A 16,021-nucleotide genomic window follows, 5' to 3' on the forward strand; every position below is an offset into this window, starting at 1 on the left:
GGCTAAGATTTTTCTCATGAAATGTATTAAAGGCAGTTGGAAATTATAAAAGTTTATTTCTATATGTGGCAGTCCATAATGTATTCACGTGTGCCCCATTGTACCTAAAAAAATAGAAATTTCACATTTTATTTTATTGAACCGATGCCGAGTTAATATGGGTAAAAAATCTTGTGAAGTGTGCTCACTTCCTCAACATGTGGTTACCTTACGAGTCCTGCGGTTTGGTTATTTTAATCTTTTCCAATTTTATTTGCGTATTAGTTGTCTTATACGTTTTAGGGAATTAAATAGGTTTCGGGCGCATTGATCATCACGTGACTCGGTAATTGTTCTATTTTACTTGGTTGGAAATCTCGACGCAAACTTGGTTTACTAATTTAAATTGATCGTTGATATTGATTGATATTATTTAATCTTACGCGGCAGCTTAGAGGGTTGTCCAAAATCAAGGATCATAACGATTCGTAAAACTGACATGTCGATTTGTGCGGTCCGTGCGGGTTGTGTAATTTATTCACGAGTTGATGAAAAAAAACCTAAACTGGCATAACTGTTAAAATTCGTGAGGTCTGAGCGACTGCGGCCATACTGGGGTCCATCTCAACTAGCTCATCATGGCCATCTCTGGTCATCGCAGTGAAGCATGCCTCAGAAATTACATCGTCTACCCTTCGAGTGAACAACTAAGAGCTTGCTCTGATATCCTTTCTGATGCGTTAAGTGGAAGGCCACATCAGTCACTGCAGTCGAGTTTTACGGCGCTATCATCTCGAGCAATTTTCATGTTCCTTTGAATATAGCTATCTTCCATTCGTAAAACACACGCCTCGAGCATTTTGTTCCCTAATTTATCACGTGAAGAAACTTGCAAGTTTCTATGTATAAGCTTTAATGCGGCCGGATTTCACTTAGAACAATTCACTGAACACCAAGACTAAAAACTTCAGGCAAGTGTTAAATTTGAACTGCCCCGCTACAAATATATTTACTTTTTTCTCAAGAAGGGGGAAAAACACTCGACTACGTCTCGTGTTTCTACACACACCTCTTTCCGTATTGACCGAGGATTCTATGAGTTCTGAAAAGAGCTCCCGATTAACACGCTGCTTTTCTTTAAAGTTGTACAGGGCAGAATTTTAAATGTTTGAGATCTTGTTGTTTCCGTTGCTGCAGCAAACGAAGAGTGTTAACGATTAACCTGTTGTGATAAACGTTGCCAATGGTTACGTTTCCGAACTCTCTCAATTATAAAGCTTGCGAAGGCCGTATTGAAAGTGCATTTGTGAATGTGATAAATTTAAAAAATATTACTCCAATTCTAACTACCTTACGATGCCCGATAAACGAAAAAAACCAAAGAAAGCTCCCCATCTGTAGAAGCTGACGAAAGTCACAATCGCATCTGCCGGACGCCAATAAGTTGAGCCGAAACTCCGAGGAAGAGAGGACGTTTATTGACCGAAGGCAAGAGACATACATAAAAAGAACGAGCGGGAAAAAAAAGAGCCGCGTTAAACATATGCGCCAGCCGTGTGACAACGAGGTGAACTAACCAACAGCGTGCCTACGAAGCGGAACAATGAAGCAGGCTAAACGACAGCGTGCACAATGTGTCACGTCATCCAAGTCAATGGCGAGGATTAAACAACAAAGCGAAATATGGCGGGAGATATACTCCAGTGTTGTCCAAGAACTTCTTAAAGCTCAGGTATGCATCATGAAGTCGTTCATGGAATCCGTATAAAATAAAATATCTGTATCATGTAATATCCGTATGAAATAAAAGTGCAGATTAAAGTGACCCAAGCATAACTTTGTAGTTGAAGTAACATGCATTGTGCAGTATGTTGTTTTGCTGTGGTTACTTGACAGAAGTAACTTGATGTAATCTTGAGAGACTGTTCAGTAAGCTGTATTCTTCATCGCAGGAGAACTGTAAGAGAGTGCTGTTGTCATGTACACAGGTCCTCTCTAAGCGATGCCCCTGAATGAAGTCTGTTTGAAGAGAAGGGGAAGAAAGGAACATGAATTTTGAAATTGTAACAGTACTACAATGTAAGTCCTATGAAAAACAGGTCTACTATATGTATTTAGTAAAATAATTCGTAACAACTGGTGATACTGGATAATGACTCACATTTCACAAGCCACTTCTTGACTAGCTATCAAATGAAAGACAGTTTTTTTACTTTATTATTATGAAAATTATTGCTCTAATTATTATTGCTATTAGTACTATTGCTGCTGATTTCTAATTAAATGAAAGCAATCTTGTCATTTGTGTGGTCTGTTTCAAATATAAATCTATACATGTATGTTAATTGGCTAATTTTCATTTGACAGTAATGTACAGCCTTGCCTTGTGACCAAGACTCTGGCTGACTGAGTTTATTAGCATTCTTTGAATCACTTGGGGGTATCAATTTCTTTTTTTTTTGTCTTTAAATCTGTCTGAATTTTCCATAAAAAATAATCAGTTAATAGCACTAAGAAATGAGGCCCTTATTGCGTTATGATCTGTGAAGTCTCTAAAACACCTGTGCTTGTATATTGAAGTGAGATGTTTGTAAATATATGATCAATTAATGTTCTATTGTAAGTTGTGTATGTTGATATCAACTGTTTCTAACATTTATCTCTAAATAGTAAATTCCACAAAGGCAGCTTGTCTGCCTCAATAAGGCAATTTACATTTAAGTCTCCAATAATAATGTTGTTCTCTGTCAAAATGGTATCTAACACTTCTGAGACTGCCTGAAAAAGTTGTCCTCTGGGGATTTTTGGAGAGCAATAAATACCCAAGACTGTACAGTTCTCACAAATTGTGACTTCAATCCCAGTTATTTCAATACCATGTACATTGTGACAGTAGGGATATCCAGGGCAATATGGGATTTTGCTAAACACAGCTGTACCACCAAAAGGTCTTGATCCAAGACTATAGTTACTGTATGTATGTGGACTGTCATTTTAAAAGAGATGTTATTTAACCAACTATGTTATATTTGTCACAAGAATCTTGGGAACTAAATCTTGTATCTGCAAAAAAAATGATATCAGAACTTGAATAGTTTAAGTCTTTGCATATGCCTTGTGTCTACGCAGTGATCTTGCATTCAGGTAACAGATTTTTAGAATTGAACTAGTTATGCCATTAAGTGGTGATATACAAAGTTTAAGTTTAGCAGTTGTTCTTAATCACTCCATTTCTTTCTCAACAGTGGCATGGATAACAATTTTGTCTTCATAGAGATCAATTATATATAAGCCTTCAAAGGTGGAATCAGGTTCTTTTAGTACTTAAGTTGACAACAATTTTAGTTTCAGTATCCCCCTGTGATCTTTGAACTGTTTTTGCTGCTGCAGGGCATAATGGAAACTGTTTTCTGACAACTTGAGTTGCTTTGTTTTTACCAACAAAAAATTGTATGATGGTAATTGGTTTTACTGGAGTCCATGCCCTATGGTCAATTCCTTGGGTACAGAGATGTCTGTTCTCATGTCTAGTTTTTTTACCAAAATCTGAGTGATCAAACTGTACCCAAACTATGCCTGAGTGTTAATGCTTTGCTGATTTAGTTGCACAAATTTGATGATATTCCCAGCACCATGAATTTGTCATGCCATCTTCAGTTCACATATTCATTACATGCTGAATTCACCTTCAGCATTTAGGTAGAGGTTCAATTCCAACACCTCAGTTTTTCTTGGGTCATTTGAAATTAATTTTGTCTTAATATTTTTCTTCAAACCTCAGAAGAGTTAGCTCCAATAACACTGTCTAGTGCTGTGATTCTGTATTTGTTTCCTATAGCTACATTATGTACTTCATCATTAAATTAATGTACCCTAGTTTGCGTTTTGTTTATATAGGTGGGGTGCATCAAATGGGTTGTTTGTGTGTTCTCACACAACTCTTTCCTTCAGTTTTGCAATGTCACTTGCTGTGTGTTTACCTTCACATATTTAACCAATTAAGAAATTCTGCATACCACTTGCTATCTCTCTGCCACATGATCTCAGTGAGCTCAAACATTGAAAAGTGCTATTGCCAGAGAATTGTAGCGAGAACTGTGTAAACTGAATTTTGGAGGTCTTTAACTATGTAGTCATCCATTACTGGTTCTAACAGGAACAAATCACCAGTGGTGATAAAAAGAAACACCACCAAAATCATCTTTGCAACCCTTACTATCTTTAAGCCTATTGTTAAGCTGTAGGGCAAACATATTCAAATTTAACCCAAGAATAACAATTCGACACCTCCAAAGTGAGTTCTCAAGGTGTTTTGTCTATTTAAGTCAAGATATATTGTTTGTAATTTTTCAATGACTGATAGGCAGGAATAGCAAATGCACTGTGAATAGTTTTACCCTTAATGTTGTAAGCAGCTTTCCCAGTTGAACCTAATAGTAAGACCTTAATTTGATGAAAATCATTGCCAGCTCTTGTGTTAAAATACTTAAGGGCTGCCTGATACAAGGCTTTTAGAAGATGTGATTTGCCCGCATCAGCTCCACAACTCAGAAAGCAATAAAAAGGAGTTTCTGTGGTTTCACTCTGGTGCAAAATGTGATAAAAAAAATTCTTTTTCCTTTTTATTTAAAATCTAAACCATTCCACAATAACCATCATCTGGTATTTCACTTAATATAGGTGGCTCATTGTGGCGTGATGTGGAAGGAATTTTGAAATCATCTGAAAGGTCAATGTTCATTGAAATCAGAATGTAAATCTTCATTACCAAGAGCTTCCTTCATCTTGCAGTTCAACATTTTGCGCATTTGGTGCTACTAAGTCATACTGGGAATCACTAACTTCTGTGTCATGTAAATGCTGTTCAATGTCATTCACATCTTCACTGCAGACAGCATACTGATGCATTTGTTTGTCTACTTTTTCTTTCAAAAGAAGGAAATTCTCCTGATATGAAGAGCTACTGCCTATTAAATCAGCTTTTTCATTTCGCCAACAAGTAAAAAGCATGATAATAACTTCACGGAAATGTTCTTCAGAGTAAGGTTTCACATTGAACCAAACACTTCTAATTATTCTAGGCTTTATATGCTGCTTTGGTTTTGCAATTTTTGCATTGTGCTTGCCTAAAGTTTGAAGTCGAAATCAGCGAACTCATCATCATCATCATCATCTTTCCCTGTTTCAAGTAGGAGGTTATCTGTGTTCAAACTTTTAGATTTTGTCCCAAATGAGTTTTTGGGTGAATTATACAATGCAACCCAATCAGCCAGTAACATTCTCTATGCTTGTTGGTCTCTCTATGTACGTCTTAATAAGACCAGTAGAGTGAATGTCTTCAGAGTCATCCTCCATTTCTTATATTTCATTCATTGGTTTCAAAAGCTGAGCTTTCTCTTCAGGGGGTGAAGTGGTGATAAAAATCACCTCTCTAGAGCTTTTCCTTGTTGGTAGCTGATGAACTATATGTAAACTGCCTCTTGAGCACTGATCTCCCCTTTATTTAAAAATTTATTCTCAATATCTCACTCTTGCTGCTTTATGCTGCAATTTCGATTTCCTTTCTTTGTCTCCTCACATGCTTGTTGTAAAAAGCTGACTCATTCCCTTCTGGGCTTTTGAAATGTACGATACAATGTACATTGCACAAGCCTAAACATCCAAAACAAACTATAATTATATCCATATTTGCTCTCCATGCACTTAGACAGACACTGTTGTAGTTGTTCATCAGGATTTCTTTTCAGAGATATGGTGGGAGAATTTAGGTTGGATCAAATAGCAAGATAGTAGTAGTTTTGTTCAGTGATGTCCAGATTAATTAGCATTTGTTCAAAAGTGATGTGATCCGCCTCTTTCATATCATTCTAATGCTTACTGATATGTTTGCAATTTTCTTTATGTTTTCTAATATGTCACTTTCAGAAACATCACTGCCAATAGGATGTAAAATGCTGGTTGATTTCATTGGAGGCTGTGGATAATTAAATCTGCATTCCATCTTTGATTTTTTACATGAGTTTGAGAGTGCTTATGAATCTTTTTGTTGACATTAGCAGTCCCTGAGTTCTGGATCATTAACTGATTTTTCACAAGTGATTATTTGATCAATAATACACTGGTGCATCTTCAAGTCAAATTAACATACAAATATTGTGGTGAACCTCTCTGCTGGTATTCAACTCTGAAATCAGTCTGAAATTTTTCCTAAGGGAGCAGCATTGCTCATTAGAAGGCGCCTTAAAAGCTGATTGAATTGGTCACCAAAATGTTGTGCATATGTCACTGGGTCACTCTGAATCAACCTTGACTTTTCCTCCCAGTTTAAATAATCTAATTCATGATCTGAATAATATTTAACATCAACAAACTTGCCAAGTATTTTTAGGAGATGTATCCATTGTGTTTCAGCTGATAAAAAACTACAAAACAAATTTTCAGGACCAAATAGTGAGATTGACAAAAAATGTTTCAACACGAAGGAATCTCAACGCTAACTATTGTAATAATTGTGTGTTCAAACTGCCATTATAAATTAGTGCCCTTTTAGCATTAATTAACACGAATTAGACAAACAAGTACCTTAATTATGTGGCGCTCATTTGTGCTCATCATTGCATGAAACACCAACAGTAGGGTCTTAGACGTTTTCAGAGGATCGCTCAGTACACATGGAGTAAAACCTTCCAAGGCAACTTCACGCTCTGATTGGACCTCAGAGCGAGGTTAAAAAATAGCTCGGCCGAGATTCTCAGTGAGGAGAAATGCACGTGGCCATTCGCAACTATTATTTTATAAATTGAGTTGATCTTAGGCCGTATCTGATTGGCATTGTATTTAATCGGGCTTTCGTGGGAAAGCCCGAGTCTTAAAATGCAAGCCGTTGTTAGTCGCCAAAAGGGAGGTCATAGTCCCAGGCGTTGCTCGCTTAAACTGCGAAAACTGGGGATGAGAGTGTGACAACTTTCGTTACGTTGTCATGAACTCGCTCTTTGTCAAAACATAATTTTACAGAATGCAGTGTTTGGTGAAGAACATGTGGCGAAGATTCCTGTCTTACACGCTTATCTCACATACAAACGCACACGCCGGTTTTGGTGGGCCCACGGTAAATGATGTCGGGCGTTTTCGGAATGGGCCGGTCCACGAGCTCTATGGCTCGAAAGCTAGCCAAATGTGCAAAGTTCATACTAGTTCTTGCGAGATAACGAATGAGCCATATGTGAGTTCAAATTACGAAAACACTGGCAAAACTGGAACAGCCGATGTAATCACAAACTATGACGCGGAGACGAACACCTCACTTGCTGATAAAATTACAATGTTCGCGAACACAACTTCGAAGGTGGCGCCAACAACAGCGAATTGGATTAGGATACTGACAGAAGCATTACTTGAATAGTAAGGTTAAATATTTAAGCTTAGCTCTTCCGTTAAAAATCCTGTTTCTGTTAGTGGCTTTTATTGGGTTCAATACTTGTAAAGTACGATTTGGTCTTTCGTACATAACCAATATTACTATTATACAGCCGATAAATCATATATCGTGAATGTTGGTTTGATTTTCCCATGGAGTTATATACTTAATAGAAGACATGATGATTACTGTCATCTACTCGAAAAAGTTTTCAATATGACCACTCTACAGGAACATAATGCTGTTACAATGTCAATAAAAGTACAACAATTCAGATCTCGCTATGCATAGAATGTATATTAGAATTGTACTCGTGTTTTGTGCGAATGCTATAGCTTTAAATGAAACCCGAGTGAATGCTCCTCTAGCGTCTAGTTCATTGTGGAAAACCGTGAGATTTCGAAGTTAAATCGTGAGACCATGAGATGAGTCTTGAGATCGTGAGTCTCACGACGACATCATGAGAGTTGGAAGGTCTACTTACATATCTCAAATGGACAATAAATCTATAGGCCCTTGCAGTATTCCAGTCAGATTGCTAAAAGTTCTTAAAACCATATTTTTCCACTTCTTTCGTCCCTACTTAATGATTCTTTCCTCTGTGGCATTTTTCCAAATGAGCTTAAATTGAGAAGAGTTACTCTGGTTTTCAAGAAAGGCTCTAGAGAAGACAAAGATAATTATAGGCCAATATCAGTGCTATCTGACTTAAAGAAAATATACGAAAAAGCTATGTATAAGAGTCTCTATGGTTATCTTGAATGTCATAATATTCTCTACTCACTTCATTTTGGCTTCAGGCAGAAGTGTTCAATATATCGTATTTCTCGTTTGATTTGTAAAAAGCATATCAGAAAAGTGATTTTGACGAAGGTTTGCACTGTCCAGAGCCAAGTTTTATTCAACGTAGAACTGCCGAAACCGATCACTGATTGTAACCATACACTGGATCTGACTTTCACTAGAAATGATAACCACATCGGCATGTGACGGCCACGATCTTGGGATCGCGGTCTAACAAAGAGCGCACAGCTCCTACGTTATTGCAATTTATGACTTAAGCGAAACATTACTTTAACTCCATAAAGAACCTGATGGAAACACTTGCACTGTTACATGGTGCTTCGAAAGCTTTCTTGATTTTATTAACAACATTTAGATTGGGGCGAATGCCAAATAACTGCTCTTTAGAGTAAATGGAAACTCAAATCGCGACGACCTTGTGAATTTCATAAGTTACTTTACTACACGATGACAGTCCCATTTGTAAAAGCGAAAAAAGTGAACTGATTCAGTTGTATTTGAATAATCTCTAGTTTTTTTAGTGTAATAAACTCCTTTCTCATTGTGATCGCCATCTCAGTAATAATTTAGTTCGGGTACAGTACAAATATAACCTGACAGTGACATTCCAATAACAGTCCGATGTGTAAAAGCGAAAAAAAAAAAGTCAGCTGATTTAGTTGTATTTGAATAATCTCTAGTTTTTGACCGCTATCTCAGAATCGAAGTACTCGCTATGTATGAGTATGTTCTTCATAGTCATAATGCTTAAACTACAATAAAACTCGAGGGGTATTCAATGACAAAAAAATGTTTGTTGATTTAAATTTTAAATGGTTTGGCAGAAAGTCGGACGCAAACGGCCGTTGTAGGTTTTAGTTTCTTCAATAGCTAGGTTTTAAAACTCGCGGGCAAAGTGTGCTAAAACAAAACAATAGCACAAAAAATAACTGGCGTGGCCTTTGTTTCGATTCGTAACTCCGCTCTGACAAGTTAATAAGCTAGAGCAGTATAGGGGAATCCTTGTTTACAATATTTGCCTCATTAGCATAACCAATTCAGTTTCTGATGGAGCTAAAAATAAATCGGTTCTGAATATCGAAAGGTCAAAGTACGATTAACCCGGCCAAGGAATACGAGCCTGATGCATTGAATACTGTTTGTGCAACACGGGTTTAAAAACTCAAAATTTTACATAGCATGTATGAGCTCATTAGCGCTTTTGCCACCCAGAAATTTTGCAGTTTTTGATGGACTATTTCTCCTTGAATATTACACCCAAAGAGCTAAAAATCTCACCATGTACTAAGGTTTTCTAGCTCTTTAGCTGCCTGAAGTCAATTTGTATCTAACATGCTTCCTTCTTTACGCAAAGCCGTATGCAAATGAGCAAAAATGTAAACAATTACGTTAGCATGAATCCGCCTATTCCCTGTAGGTGAAAGGGCGCTAGATCTCGTTCAATTAAAATCAACCAGTTTATGCTTCGACGCTAAGAGTACAGGGCTGGGTTGTTTAAAGATGGATTATGATAACCCAGGGTTAGTGTGAAATTTCATTTTAGATCTGAAAGCTTCATAAGAAAATTCAGTGTAATTCCATTTGTCTAAAATTTGATTATCGATTGTTCTAAAAAGAATTGGGAAAATCATTCCAAAACTGCTTTTGAACAGAGAAATATAGAAACCGGGATTAAAATTTAACCCTGGGTTAGCACAAATCGGCCTTTGAACAACTGGGCGCAGATCTATAATTTTTCGCTACAAGTTCGGGTGCAGTACGAAGATAACCTGACAGTGACATCCATTGAATTGTTGGACCGGGCTTCAAAGATCAGAGTTTTTCATTTAATTACACTTGTGCAAGTGTTTCTGGCACTTTTAGCGATCGTCACTTACTAAGCACCAGTTTTGTATGAAAGCGATTTGAGGATATGGAATAGAGAATCCAAACCGCCGGCAACTCAGTCCCAAGTTCATAATACGCTGACGCCTGGTTTTCAAATAGTGGCTGATTGACACCCGTTCCCATCGACATATTAGTTGGAGCCTCTTGTTTGCTCAAATCAGCAATCCTTTGAAAAAAAAAATCTTGCTGATTCTTGGAATATTTCCGTAACGACTGTTTCGGTTTCGGAGAGTAGCTAAGGGCTAAGTTAATTTGAAAAAAATAGATAGCATGACGTTTCCTTTAATACCTAAGAGAATGAATGAATGGCAACTGTATTTAAAAATGAATAGAAATCGCAACATCAGGGTAGTCCCATCAGAACGTAAAGCTCTGCTATCAATAGGAGCCCTGGTGAATAGGATCCAAAAATAAATATTGAATTGACTAAATGCGGCTCTCCGTCGTCTTTGAATCCTTCGAGAAATCAGGCACTGCAGTAAAATTACTCTTGCTCGTCTTGCTCTTTGAAATAAAGTAATGAGCAGCAATGCAATATGAATAAAAACCTCTCTTTGATCCGTTTGATTCTCAAGCATGTTTTCCGTTTTCGCGCTAAAATTTTTTGCGTCAAAATTTTGAACACGCGACCTGAAATTTAATCCTTTGTGGCGTTAAACCTCCCAAATTCCAATGTTCTCCAGTGTGACCTTTTAACCTAGAGAAAATTAAAACTGAGGTACATTCACCTGGGGAAATTTTTCCTAGGTAAAACGATTTTCCCCGGGTAAAAGCCTGTAGTGTGACCACAGCTAATATTGCAGAAAATTGTAATTAACGTAACTATTATAAACAACACATCCATGATAAAACAAGATTTCCTGGCTGTTTCAGTTCTAACGCAAGACAAATGAAGCAAATTTCACTGTCTTGTTTTGGTATTACTAAAATCAAAATATTGCTTAAAAAATTGACGACAATTACCAGATATTTCGCCAGATTGTGTCCGCGTAAGACAGAGCTGCAAATGTTTTTTGAGTGTTGTTTGCGGAATCCACATTGGAATGGACTGACTAGATGGTTTTCTTGTAAATAGCTTACTAGTCGAGTATGCACCACTCGTTCAAGTAACTTAGATATTGTAGGTAAGATAGATATGGGGCGATAATTGTTAACATTGTCTTTCCTCCCTTTCTTAAATAGTTGAATAGCGTAGGCAGCTTTCCAGTCGCCAGGAACTTTGCTCTGAGACAGTGAGGCATTAATTATTACTGTAATAGGTTTTGTTACTATTGTAGAAGCGTCCTTTAGAAGTCTTGGTGGAACATTATCTAAGCCTACGGCTTTTCCCGATTTAAGTCGTCGGATTTCAGACAGAACAGCAGTTTCAGAACTATCAGTAAACAGAAAAGTAGCGTTCGTAGCTTCTGTTAAAGATATACTTGACGAGAGTTTCGATGCAGCATTTACAAACGATTTGCATAGGTTGACAGCTGTATTTAAGAATGTATTGTTGAAATAACTTGTAATTGAGCTCTTTTCAGTTATTACTTGACCGTCGACTTTGAGTTTTGGAGATGGTTTTTTTGCTTTTGGAGGGAAGGATTTTCTTAACTGTTCGCCAGAATGAGCTGGGATCGCCAGTATTCTCGTCGATAAGCCTTCGATTGTATTTTCCTTTTTATTTCTTATTAAATTGGTAACTCGATTTCTTTGAAAGCGGTATCTTTCCAATCTGAGGGAAGTCCGGTAGTGTGAGCTTTTTTCTGTAAATAATCTCTCTGTCTCATTTGACGTTTGATAGAAATATTGAGCCAAGGACAATTGTTTAAACCCCTAACCTTGTTTAACAATAGTGGGGGCGTGACGTTCTGCTATGTTGGTAAACCTCTCTTTGAAGGACTGCCAAAGCTCATTAACGTCCTTATTGTTACCTTGGTCATTTGGAAGAACAAAATCTGTGTTTTTCAAATCCTCGAGAAATTTATCTGGGTTGTAATTTGCATAATTTCTAAATGTTTTGAGTTGCGATGGAGCTTTTTTTTAATTGATCTTTCTCACACAAAAAGTCATTTCATGATCGCTTACGCTAGCACCAGTGACGATCCCAGAGACTTTATTGTTTTACAGATGGTTTGTAGCGATCAGATCAATGATGGTTCTAGATTCCGCGGTGACTCTTGTGGGCTCCTTGATGATTTGAGTAAACTGCAGTGATTTAAATAAAGATTTAAGATGTTTACATTCTGGGATAGTTGTGTGTTTCGACGCGAAGTCGGTATTCAATCCCCAAGTAAAACTACTTCTTGACCCTTTGAAACAGTAGCGTTCAGGATGTTATCTATTTTTGAACAAAAATCTTTATCATAATAATTAGATGAGTTTGGAGGTCGATAGAAACAACCAGTTAAAAAACTGCGTGACTTTGGAGGGAAAACTTCAAGCCAAAGTCCTTCCATGTCGGGCCTTTCAAGGTCTTCTCTTCTGTTCACCATAACATCATTGCGAACGTAAAACGCTACGCCTCCACCAAGAGACGTGTCACTTTATTCGCTGAGGGGATGCTATGCACCCAGTCTGAGTGATTCTCTTATATGCTAGGCAAAGAGAACCTTCCAATTGTAAGAGGCGTAAAGATGGTGCGTTTCTCAGCTATTTTCAATGAAATAAGTATGTGTTTGGGCGAAATACTGTAATACTGAGAATGATTTTAAAAGCTAGTATATTTAGAAACAGTCGGAGACTGGTCTCTCAGTCTTCAGACCCAAACAGTCCTCGAGATCCATAACTGACGAGCAGTAAGAATAGCGAGATCTGAGAGACCTTAATTGAAGCTATTTTACGGTCACTGATAGGCTCAGATGAATTATGCTAGCTTACTTTTAGGTATAATGCGGTGTTCAAAGGATTATTTCAAGGATTATTTATTGCCGTTCACTTCCTTTGACACTCATAGCCTGACTACACAGGCGGTATACACACTTAAGAACTATGTTTTTTTTCAGTCAACGCTAATGAATTTTTAGTCAAGACAAAACTAAATTCCCGTATCCTGCTGTTTTTTCCTTACGATTCCCGAACCCCATTCCCCAAAAAATAGGAAATCCTGCTCCCGCTGGTTGTCAAAATTCGCGCATCCCGCTTCTGTTTTCAGCTCATATCCCGAATATCACCACGAAAAATAGCCAAATCCCGCATCCCGCCAAACCTATTGTGGACCCTCATCTTACTGATGGGAAATCCATCAAAATCTGAAGCATTTTCAATCTCACTAACATTGTAAACTGAAAATACAGCAGGAATCATGTTCCATTATGCCTGGTGTGGATGAACACCTTATACGAGGCTTGGGCTGTATTCTGTAATCTTGAACTTATGAGCAAAAAATCCTCGGTTATCCCATATTTAAACCACCCAATCGGAGCCTCAAATGTCACTCTACTTAGAGGTTCTTGTGTGTTTCAGAGTTGCTTCACTGAATAGCACGTCCACGTGTAAAGAATCTCCTCCTCCAATAATGACCATTGAGAGAAAAAAGCCAAGTTATTGTACACAACAACGAGCATGTTCGTGGAGGGAAACTAGAGGACGAGTGCATATCTCCACCTCTTTCCTATTCTACGAGGAAAAATACATCCAAACGGGTAAAAAACTACCTCAGCACAGTTAGTTCAACGAAAATTTGGAAAAATGTGTTGATAGCTGCACATTTTTAACAGACTGCCGGTTAAAATCCACTCAGAAGCTATGATAGTTTTTGTGAGAGAGATAGATACATACATATGTTAGTTGACCACTCCCCATGGGGCTTTTCAGGGCCAATTCCCACCCAGCAACCACCCCAGGGGAGGACATCCATCACACAGTAATCTGGTGCATGGGAAGTTAACGTCTCCTATCCCTAACCCTGCGGGAGACGGGACCTCCATTTACTCGTCCCTATCCGAGAAGACTAGAGTATCTAACCATTTCTTGATATAGAAAGGTAGCATTTACTTCTCACTTGTTTTAAGACCTTGAGTGTTGGTCCGGCCGGGGATCGAACCTTCGACCTCCCGTACGACAGTCCAGCGCTCTATCCATTGAGCTAACTGAAAGCTGAAACATTAATCATTGAAAGATTTACTTTCAAGCAAGTCCCGGTTACATCACTATAAGCCTGGGTACTGCCTCACGTACTCAATAAGAGAAAAATACGTGTAACCTAAGAATTTGGTCCAATAAAATGATCATTTTTGTGTGAAGTTGCAGTAAACCGCCTTAAACACCGTTATTTTTCCGTGACTTTGGACATAATGCTATGTTTTGAGGGGTCATCTTCAAGACTATAATGCCCAAATTTTCAAATATGATATATCTGGTCCTCGTCACTGATTAGCTGCTTTTTTATGATTGGTGTTAAAATCGTTCTTCGTTGAAGGGTTTAGTTTCCTGACGTTTGGCCGCTGACGTAAACACCATTGCGAGTCTCTACTGCGGAACTGCTGAATGCGCCTGTTTCGTTGCGTGTGATTAGGGAGCCCTTGTGAACGGCTGTGACCTTTATTTTTGTAGAACGAGTCTTATTGTCAAGTTGCCTTGGAGGCACTCCATTAATATTTCACATCAAACATTGCTGTACTTTCTTTACTGGCTATAAACATTGCATAAAAATGACAAACATTTAACTTAGTCTATAACCGGTTCAGGTGTCCATGACATGATGGGGTAATGTTTTTGATGATCTAAACTCTGAGTTCCAGGCAAGCGGGTAGTTCAAATTAACTCTGTCCTACCGCAAATTTCTTTCAAGAGCTTCGAAAGCATCCTCTTTTTTCATATTTCTTTCATCATATTCACAACAGGACAGTTTTTCTACCGACATACACCTCAAGCTGTTTACTGTTTTTAAGACACTTTTTCGCGCTTAGGAAATAGAAATCAAACATTGGAGCTTGGTGTTAGTTTTAAAACGATCAGCCTCGGGTCCCAGACCTGGAATCATCATTTCTATATGTGGCAGTCTTTAATGTGTTCACGTGTGTCCCATTGTACCTAAAAATTAGAAATTTCGCAATCTATTTTGTTGAACCGATGCCGGGTTAATAGTATGGGTCAAAAACCTCGTTAAGTATTCTCACTTCCTCAGCATGCGGTTACATTTCGAGTCCCGCGGTTTGGTTAATTCAATCTTTTTCAGTTTTATTTGTGTATTAGTTGCCTTATACGTTGTAGGGAATTAAATAGGTTCTGGACACATTAATCATTACTTCACTCGGTAATTCTTCTATTTTATTTGGTTGGAAATTTACTAATTTTAAAGGATCATTGATATTTATTGATATTATTTAGTCTTTCGCGGCAGCTTACAAGAATGTCCAAAACCACAGATCATAACAATTCGTAAAACTGACTTGTCGATCCATATGATCCGTGCGGGTCGTGTAATTTATTCACGAGTCAAAAAAAAAAAAAAAACAACTGGCATAACTGTTAACTTCATGCTAATTATGATGAGGTCTGGGCGACTGCGGTAATACTGAGGTCCATCTCGACTAGCTCATCATGGCGATCTCCGGTCGTCGTAGTGAAGCAAACTTCAGAAACTACATCGTCCGTCCACCCTTCGAGTGAACAACTAAGAGCTCGCCACATCAGTCCTTGCAGCCGAATCTGACGGCGTCGTCATTTCGAGCAATTTTCGTGTTCCCCTGAACTTTCAATTTTTATGTCTAAGCAACGATTATGCCGGATTTCACTCTGAACAATTCACTGAATACTAAGACTAAAAACCTCAAGCAAGTGTTCAATTTGAACTGCGCTACGAATAAATTTTTTTTTTCTCAAGAAGTGGGAAAAACACTCGATTACGTCCCGCGTTTCTGCCTACGCTTCTTTCGTACTCTAACCACTTCCTGCGTGCTTTTTAAAAGAACAAAGTACAGTCAAGGCTTCTTTACTTATCAGGTATTTATC

General features: G+C 37.9%; 1 protein-coding gene and 2 long non-coding RNA genes across 4 annotated transcripts in view; 2 read left to right on the forward strand and 1 right to left on the reverse strand.

Annotated features, from left to right (window-relative positions):
• The window catches only part of LOC148742395 (uncharacterized), a 280,537-nt gene that overhangs the window by 131,934 nt on the left and 132,582 nt on the right, over window positions 1–16,021 (forward strand). The window lies entirely within an intron of this gene.
• Window positions 1–16,021, forward strand: part of LOC111328254 (uncharacterized) — a 156,166-nt gene that overhangs the window by 107,902 nt on the left and 32,243 nt on the right. The window lies entirely within an intron of this gene.
• LOC148742401 (uncharacterized) lies at window positions 1,436–6,866 on the reverse strand. Its single transcript, XR_015993322.1, has 2 exons — window positions 6,562–6,866; window positions 1,436–1,998 (listed from the first exon to the last, which is right to left on the reverse strand). It is a non-coding gene; the product is annotated as an uncharacterized LOC148742401 (long non-coding RNA).

The sequence above is a fragment of the Stylophora pistillata genome, chromosome 1 (assembly GCF_964205215.1).
Source record: "Stylophora pistillata chromosome 1, jaStyPist1.2, whole genome shotgun sequence".
Taxonomy (NCBI): domain Eukaryota; kingdom Metazoa; phylum Cnidaria; class Anthozoa; order Scleractinia; family Pocilloporidae; genus Stylophora; species Stylophora pistillata.